The 7284-nt window shown below is 46.6% G+C and overlaps 1 pseudogene; it reads right to left on the reverse strand.

Annotated features, from left to right (window-relative positions):
• Positions 1-3581: 3581 nt before the first annotated feature.
• LOC147107052 (uncharacterized) lies at positions 3582-4824 on the reverse strand (annotated as a pseudogene).
• Between the last annotated feature and the right edge of the window lie 2460 nt (positions 4825-7284).

Below are 7284 nucleotides of genomic sequence, written 5' to 3' on the forward strand. Positions count from 1 at the left end.
CATCCTTTTTGGCCTCAACCTTCAGTGCCTGTATGGAATGCCAATCTAATTGTATCTTCCGGATCCATTCACGTCCTAGTAGTGGTGGTCCGCCATCTGGCAATACATATAGGTCAATTTTTGGTATTTCCTGGCCGTTGTATATCACGTTCACCATTATTTTTCCTTTGGGGTAGACTTTTTGCCCCGTGTACGTCTTCAAGACAATCTCTGTAGCTTTCAAGGGTATATGTGCGAATAGCCACTTGTAGTCCCTTCGGTTTATGACTGTTAGGGCTGATCCTGTGTCCAATTCCATTTTCACTTGGACTCCGTCTATCTTGAGCGTGACCCAGATAGTCTGGTGATCCTCCATTTTGATTATATTATGTACTTTCAGACAACCCAGCTCCTTGCTTCCGGAGTCTGTATCACTTTTCTGTTCATCTGCACTACTCTCCGTCACCTTATGTACCTTTTTGTACTTCTCCTGTGGAGATTTCTTGCTGCTGGTTTTCTTCCTGACCTGCAGACTCTTGCTATGTGTCCTGCTTTTCCACACTGTCTGCACTTGGTCCTTGAACCAACAATCCTTCTGGTCGTGTGTTGTTCTGCCGCAGCGATAACACTTCCCTGCTCCATATGACATTTCATTGGTGCCATATTCTTGCGGTCTCCGTTGTATCTCTGCAGCGCCCCGTGCGGCTGCTTCATGTGATACTGCCATGCTGAAAGCCTTGTCCAGCGTAAGATCCTTTTCTGATAGAAGCCGTTTCTGGGTTCCTTCACTTTGAAGCCCACACACAAACTTGTCCCTTAACGTATCTGCTAGTCCCATTCCAAACTGGCAGTGTTTCGATAGCTTGCGCAGTTCCGTTAAATACTCAGCATTACTTTCATCTTTATGCTGGTTCCTTTTGTGGGACTTAAATCTTTCTGCTATCAGCAGCGGTGTGGGTTTTAAGTGGTCCTGTAGGATTTCCACTATGCTTTCGAAATCCTTATCCACTGGCTTCTCTGGGGTTACTAGGTTTCGCAGTAAGCCATATGTTTTTGCACCCATGGAAGTCAACAAAACCAGTGCTTTCCTGGCATCTGGCACTTCATTCGCCTTGCAGTACACCTCAATGCGTTCCACATATGTTGTCCAATCTTCGACTTCATTGTCGAACGCTGTGACACTGCCACTCTTCGGCATCCCTGGGTGTGGTTAGACTGGCTAAAATGGCGTCTCCCGCGCTCTCCCTTCTTCTCCGCAGCTCAAATAGCGTCTCCCGCGCTTCCTTTCTTTCCCCACGGACACTGCTCAGCCCTTGAGCCCTGGCTGCGCTCTGCGCATTCTCCTGTGCGCCTCTCTCGTTGCCGCCGCTCGGTCCTGAACCCCGGCTGTGCTTTACCCCCTCTCTCTTTTTGTTTTCCGTCGACGCCGCTTGGTCTTCAACACCCGGCTGCGCCCTGTGCGCTTTACCCTCTCTCTTACCCCGTCGACGCTGCTCGGCCTTTTCTGTGCCGTCGGTCAGCTCCAGCCGCCGCTGTCCGGGAAGGGTCTGCGCTGTACCTGTTGCCCGCCTGTTGCTGGATCGTCGTGGCTGGAGAACCAAGCCCAGCTCTCAACAGCCTCCCCTGCGATGTTCACTCTCTGCCGGATGACTGGGCGGTTGCTCGTGGTCGACGCCCGTGCTTCTGGCCTCGACCTTCTTCCACTGTCCTCCCAGAGCGAATCCTTGGGAGGAAATGCAGAGTTGCAGGTAGATTCGAATCGACCTCATCGCCACTGTTGAATCCGTGAATCTTAAGGTATGGTGTTCTTCAATAAATAGACGGAGACTGCAGATCAACAATCAACAGGTGTTTACTGGATGAGGGTAGTCTAAAAAACTAACAGTACAGATGCCTGCTCAAGGCTTATATACAGGTGTGGTCACTGCCGGTACTACAGTATACAGGAGCTGTAAAAGTAGTTCTCTCTTAAAGGTACATACACTACAACCATCACCCACCCTGTGAGGTCAAAATTATTCCTAATGCTTCAGTTTCTAAAACCAAGGATCTCGTATACTTTTTTTAACAGCTTTCTCAACTTGTCCTGCCACCTTCAAAGACTTGTGTACGTACACCCCCAGGTGTCTCAGTTCCTGTGTCCCCCACCTTTAAAATTGTACCATTTAGTTTATATTGCCTCTCCTCATTCTTCCTACCAAAATGCAATATTTCAGACTACTGTGCATTAAATCGCATCTGCCATGTGTCTGTCCATTTCACCAGTCTGTCTATGTCCTCCTGAAGTCTATTACTATCCGCCTCATTGTTTGCTACATTTCCAAGAACTGATTAGAATATACCGCAGCAAGCATTGCGGCGAATTAGAAGCACTGCAGCCAGTGGCCAATGGCCAATTCTGGGACAGCGGCAATAAAAGAGAGACAGCCTCTCATCTCTATTGTCACCTCAGTCAAAGGCAACTTATCAACAGGATCTCCTGACTATGAAAATTCCTAAGCTGTGTTTACAGAAATTCACATTGGTTGTTGAAGTTTGACTCACAAGGGGTGTGGATGTAAGCCAGCAGAAGAATCTTATATCGTGGACAATAATGGTTTGATTTCTGCATGCCCATCACAGGATCTGCAGGCTTTAAGATTGCCAAGATCATTCTAGTTGTAAAGGGCTGTAAGTGGGGTAAACCTGGATGGTAAAACAGAACTAACAGACTCAGGCGTTACCCAGATCAATAGTTTTATTACGAGTGCACACGGGAGAACCACTTCAGCCACCCCCAGCTAGAGGCACCGTTCTCAGAGGAAAAGTGACAATACAGCTTAGTTTATACAGTTTATTAGACAACACCCACTTATTGCTAATGGGGTGTATACATGGGAATATTGATACTTCATTGGTTTACATGGTAAATCAATCAACTACTAAGCCTGTCCTTCGAACTCGAGTACCCACTGAATACATCAGTGAGAGGCTGATGGGCTGCAAAGGCTTCATCCTAACTTCGCATTCATGAGCTTATCTCTTATTTTTGTTATCAAAATAGGGAGGCAGGTATCTTCAGCATGACATGGCCTCGCTGAACAAAGCCCTAGTCAAAAAGGGCCAGCTGACTATTCTCCAAGACCTGCCTGCAAAGTCCTCATCAATGTGCCTTTGTGCCCTTATCTCTTTCAGAGGCCTCCTCCAAACATGTACTCGGAGTAATTTACGAGCGGAGCTTTGGAATGTCCTTGGTCATCTAAATCTATTTGTTAGTTTAAAAAGAGTTAATATAGGCAAGTATCCCATGGTGCTTTGTGTTTCGTTTTCCAGCTAACAAGACTAAATGGTACCTTTCAGATAGTTTTATACCAGTCGAATATTGAGGACCCCTTTATATTCCTTAAACCAAATGTTATCCTAACAATCCCCCCTTTTGGCTCTTGGCTAAACCCAAGGTAGCCAATCCTTATTCGTCACCTATATGCAGGATGCTGTACCTTATCTTAACCAGGTTCCCTTCGTGGTGGCCACCAGCCCGAGTGGAAGAGAGGCAGAACATTTGATAGTCCTATCAAACTATGATTGTCTCCCCTTTTATATGCACCTTACCCCGGTAGATACTACTCCCGGTACCACTCAGATGTGTCCTTTGTTGAGGCCAAAGAGGCACTGGGGACATTCTCACCCAATCTCTGCTTTACTGCCTTGGCCAACCTTTTCATTCTCTGCGTACGACATTTATTACAGGCCATGAAGATCAAGAAGCACATTACAACAAACTGCACTATGACTAATACATGTGAAATTAATCTAATCCAAGGATGGATCTATATATTCAGCCCCCAACTCCACAGGTCATCCCACCAAGTGGTGACTTTAATTTGATCAATGTCATGCTTAATGTTTTTATTGTTCTGTTGTAGGTTATAATAAACCTTCTGGGAGAGGCGTATCTCCATTCGCAATACTTTCAAGTGTTCAGGCAACAGGGGTATCGGATACCCAAATGTGTTCTGATAGTCTTTTAAGTCTTTCTCGATATCTTCAGAAACTTGTAAGGTGGTGAGGTTATGCTGGTGTATCTCCACCAATTCCTCGTGTCCAATCCGTACTGGGATTTCAGGAGTGAAGCAGAACTCTGACCTTGGAATATCACAAGTTAGATTGGCATATTTAAATATTTTCAAATTAGTTGTAACGCAATATTCACCCTTTCCGGCGTATGCCACTTGAATAGAAACATAGAAACATAGACATAGAAACATAGAAGATAGGAGCAGGAGTAGGCCACTCGGCCCTTCGAGCCTGTTCTGCCATTCAACAAGATCATGGTTGATCATCCAAACCCTAGCACCCGGTCCCTACACCGACAGCCATCCCACCCAAGCCCTATCCCCGTAACCCCGTAACCCCATGTATTTAATCCCCCCTAACACTAAGGGCCAATTTTTTATCATGGCCAATCAACCTAACCCGCACATCTTTGGACTGTGGGAGGAAACCGGAGCACCCGGAGAAAACCCACGCAAACACAGGGAGAATGTGCAAACTCCACACAGACAGTCACCTGAGGCTGAATTTGAACCCGGGTCCCTGGTGCTGTGAGGCAACAGTGCTAACCACTATGCCACCGTGCTTTTATAAAATAGGTTTTAAATCCGCCTCTAGGGCTTCCATGGTACAATTAATATCTTGATTGGTACCGGTATTGTTAAACCCACACTGTGCCTCTGGGCTGTGTCCAATGCTATGTGGACACATAGTGATAGCGTGCCTAGTAACACATCCCTCTAATTTTGTTCTAGCCAAATTCCCTTTAATCTTTACAGCATATGGTAACATATTGTGATGGGATATGTGCATGCCGTCCTTCACTACCCCAATATTCTGTATTTGATACACCTCTCGTCCTTGGGCCTCGGGTGCCATCACTGGTATTACCAATACCAACCCTAGGAGCCCTTCTCCGTCAGGTTTACATTTGACTTGTGTGGGGTGTACCCGAACCATTGCTCTCAACTGGCAAGCCATCAAGCCTCTGCCTGCTAATGCCCATTTAGAGGTACCGTCCCCCTTGTGTCAGGTTCGCCCTTAATTGTTGATTCATTATCCATAAGGGTACTTCCCCTGCCTGTATCTGGGCCAGGTTTTCTCGGGTTTGTTCCACAATCCAGTTACCATACGTGCTACATATGTCATTAGCAGCCACCTGCTGAGATGCATTGTACTCTTCTTTTATTAATTTATTAATGGTTTAGGCATGTGTTTCTAGCACTGTAGCTATCTTTTGCAGATATATGGTCAGCGTTTGATCCTCAGATAATTCCTTATCTGTATTTTCAGCTTTAATGCGAGACCCTAGGGGCTAGATTTTCAGTATAGACAGTTTTGGGGCGCTAACCTTAGCGCCCGCCCGAAGTTAGCGCCCGCCCCAAAGTAGCGCCCCGTTGCTGGAAATTCAGTGGCTTCGCCCTAAGAGGTTGGTGGAGCGCTAAAAGAGGCGTTCCACTACTATCTTTAGGCGCTAAGCCGGCGGTGCAGAGCGCAGCGCCCGAGCTCGGGCGCAGCGCACGGCAGACACTCTGGTGCCAGTGAGCTCTTAAAGGGGAAGGGTGCATGTGTTTTTTTGAGGAGGAGGAGGAGGAGGAGGAGGAGGAGGAGGAGGACGGGAACATAAATACGCCGTTCTCAACAACACACTGGATCCATCCACACAACACATGCAGACTGCCGTTTATAGTGCAGGAGGAGTGCCCTTTAATTTGCGCTCCCCAGGGTGTGTTGCGTTCCATTTTACAAACGCTCTGGACGCCAGCCGCAGAATGGGGCGGTCCGACTGAAGTTTGGATTCGGGGCGGCCAAAGGGCGTTGCACGAGGATGTGACGTCATTTTCTGCGCGTGCATCCGGGCGGCCGCTAAACTTTGCGCCGGCGCTAACGGGCAACTTAATTTGGGGCGGGGCGCAAACTGCGCTGCGCCCGGGCGCTACACGAATAGCGCCCGAAAATCACTTCTCTTAAGGCGCTAACTGCTGGCGCAAGCAACTGAAAATCTAGCCCTATGTCTCTAACCTTTTGATCCAGTGTCGCCAAATCAATAGTATTAACAACTGAGGTACCCATATTAAAGGCAGTTGCTGCGTCATTTATCACAGACCTTTTATGTCTCCATATCTGTCTATCTCTTTTACGGTGCCCACCTCCATGCCATGTCGCGCCTTGTTTTAACAATTGAGTTAGAAGGTGTTAATATAATTGTTGAGTTTTCTTAGAACACCACGTAGGTAAGGCCGTATTGGTTAAATCTAGCACTACCAGTACAAGCTCATGTTGCACGTTATCATACAATTGGTTTACAAGATAACTTCCATTTATCAAATCATAATTTTCCTTCTATCACTGCAGGGAAATATTAACTTAACATTAAGAAACTTAAATTTAATAATGTCCACTATCTTTAAATTTCATACTAAAGTTGTTGCTTGGTGAACTTAAACAGCTGTCAGTGGAAAGGATTAACTCATTTGCAGGCTTTTGAAGGTGGAGCAAAACATTATCAGCCTTACGCAATTGCGTCACTTCACATAAATAAAAAAAAACATTTCCGATCGAAAAAGACAGTTGTGTTTTCACACTTTAACTAAACACAAACACTTGGGCTTCATTGGTCAGATTCCCTTTCTCAGCTGCCCACTTGGCTGCCTCGTCTGCCCATGCATTGCTCTTTTGGTGTCGGTCAGTAATCTTCTTGTGCGCTTTAATTTATTATTGCGCACTCGTGGGGTAGGAGAGAGGCTCCTATTTATTCCTTGATTATATCCTCATGTCTTATGGGTCCTCCTCCTGATGTCATATATCCTCGCCTACTCCAGGCTACCATGTAATCAGGCACCACCCCAAAGGCATACCGACTATCTGTATATGTTTACACTTTTTCCTTCGGCTAACCTCAGGGCTTTGGTGAGAGCCATCAAGTCTGCTACCTGAGCCGATATGCTTCCTTCTAGCTGACTTTCCCTTTTAACCTGTCCGTTGCCATTGTAATGATCCTTATTGTGGTAGTTATAGATGTGGAATGGCCTATTCTGGTCTGGTAATCCCAGGGCAGGCGCACTTACGAGGGCTTGTTTCACTTTACAAAAGCTGTTTCATGGTCGGGGCCCCAGTCCACCAGCTCCTGGGATGGTTTCCTCCCTTTGATCAAACCCTGTATAGGCTGGGCCATTTCTGCATATTCTGGGATAAAGTTCCGGCAATAATTAAATAGCCCTAATACCTGCTTGACCCCCTCCCCTCTCTGGCATGGTCCCTTCCTGCTGCCAT

The sequence above is a fragment of the Somniosus microcephalus genome, chromosome 15, assembly GCF_052327205.1.
Source record: "Somniosus microcephalus isolate GS21.2 chromosome 15, FLI_Smic_1.0, whole genome shotgun sequence".
Lineage (NCBI taxonomy): Eukaryota > Metazoa > Chordata > Chondrichthyes > Squaliformes > Somniosidae > Somniosus > Somniosus microcephalus.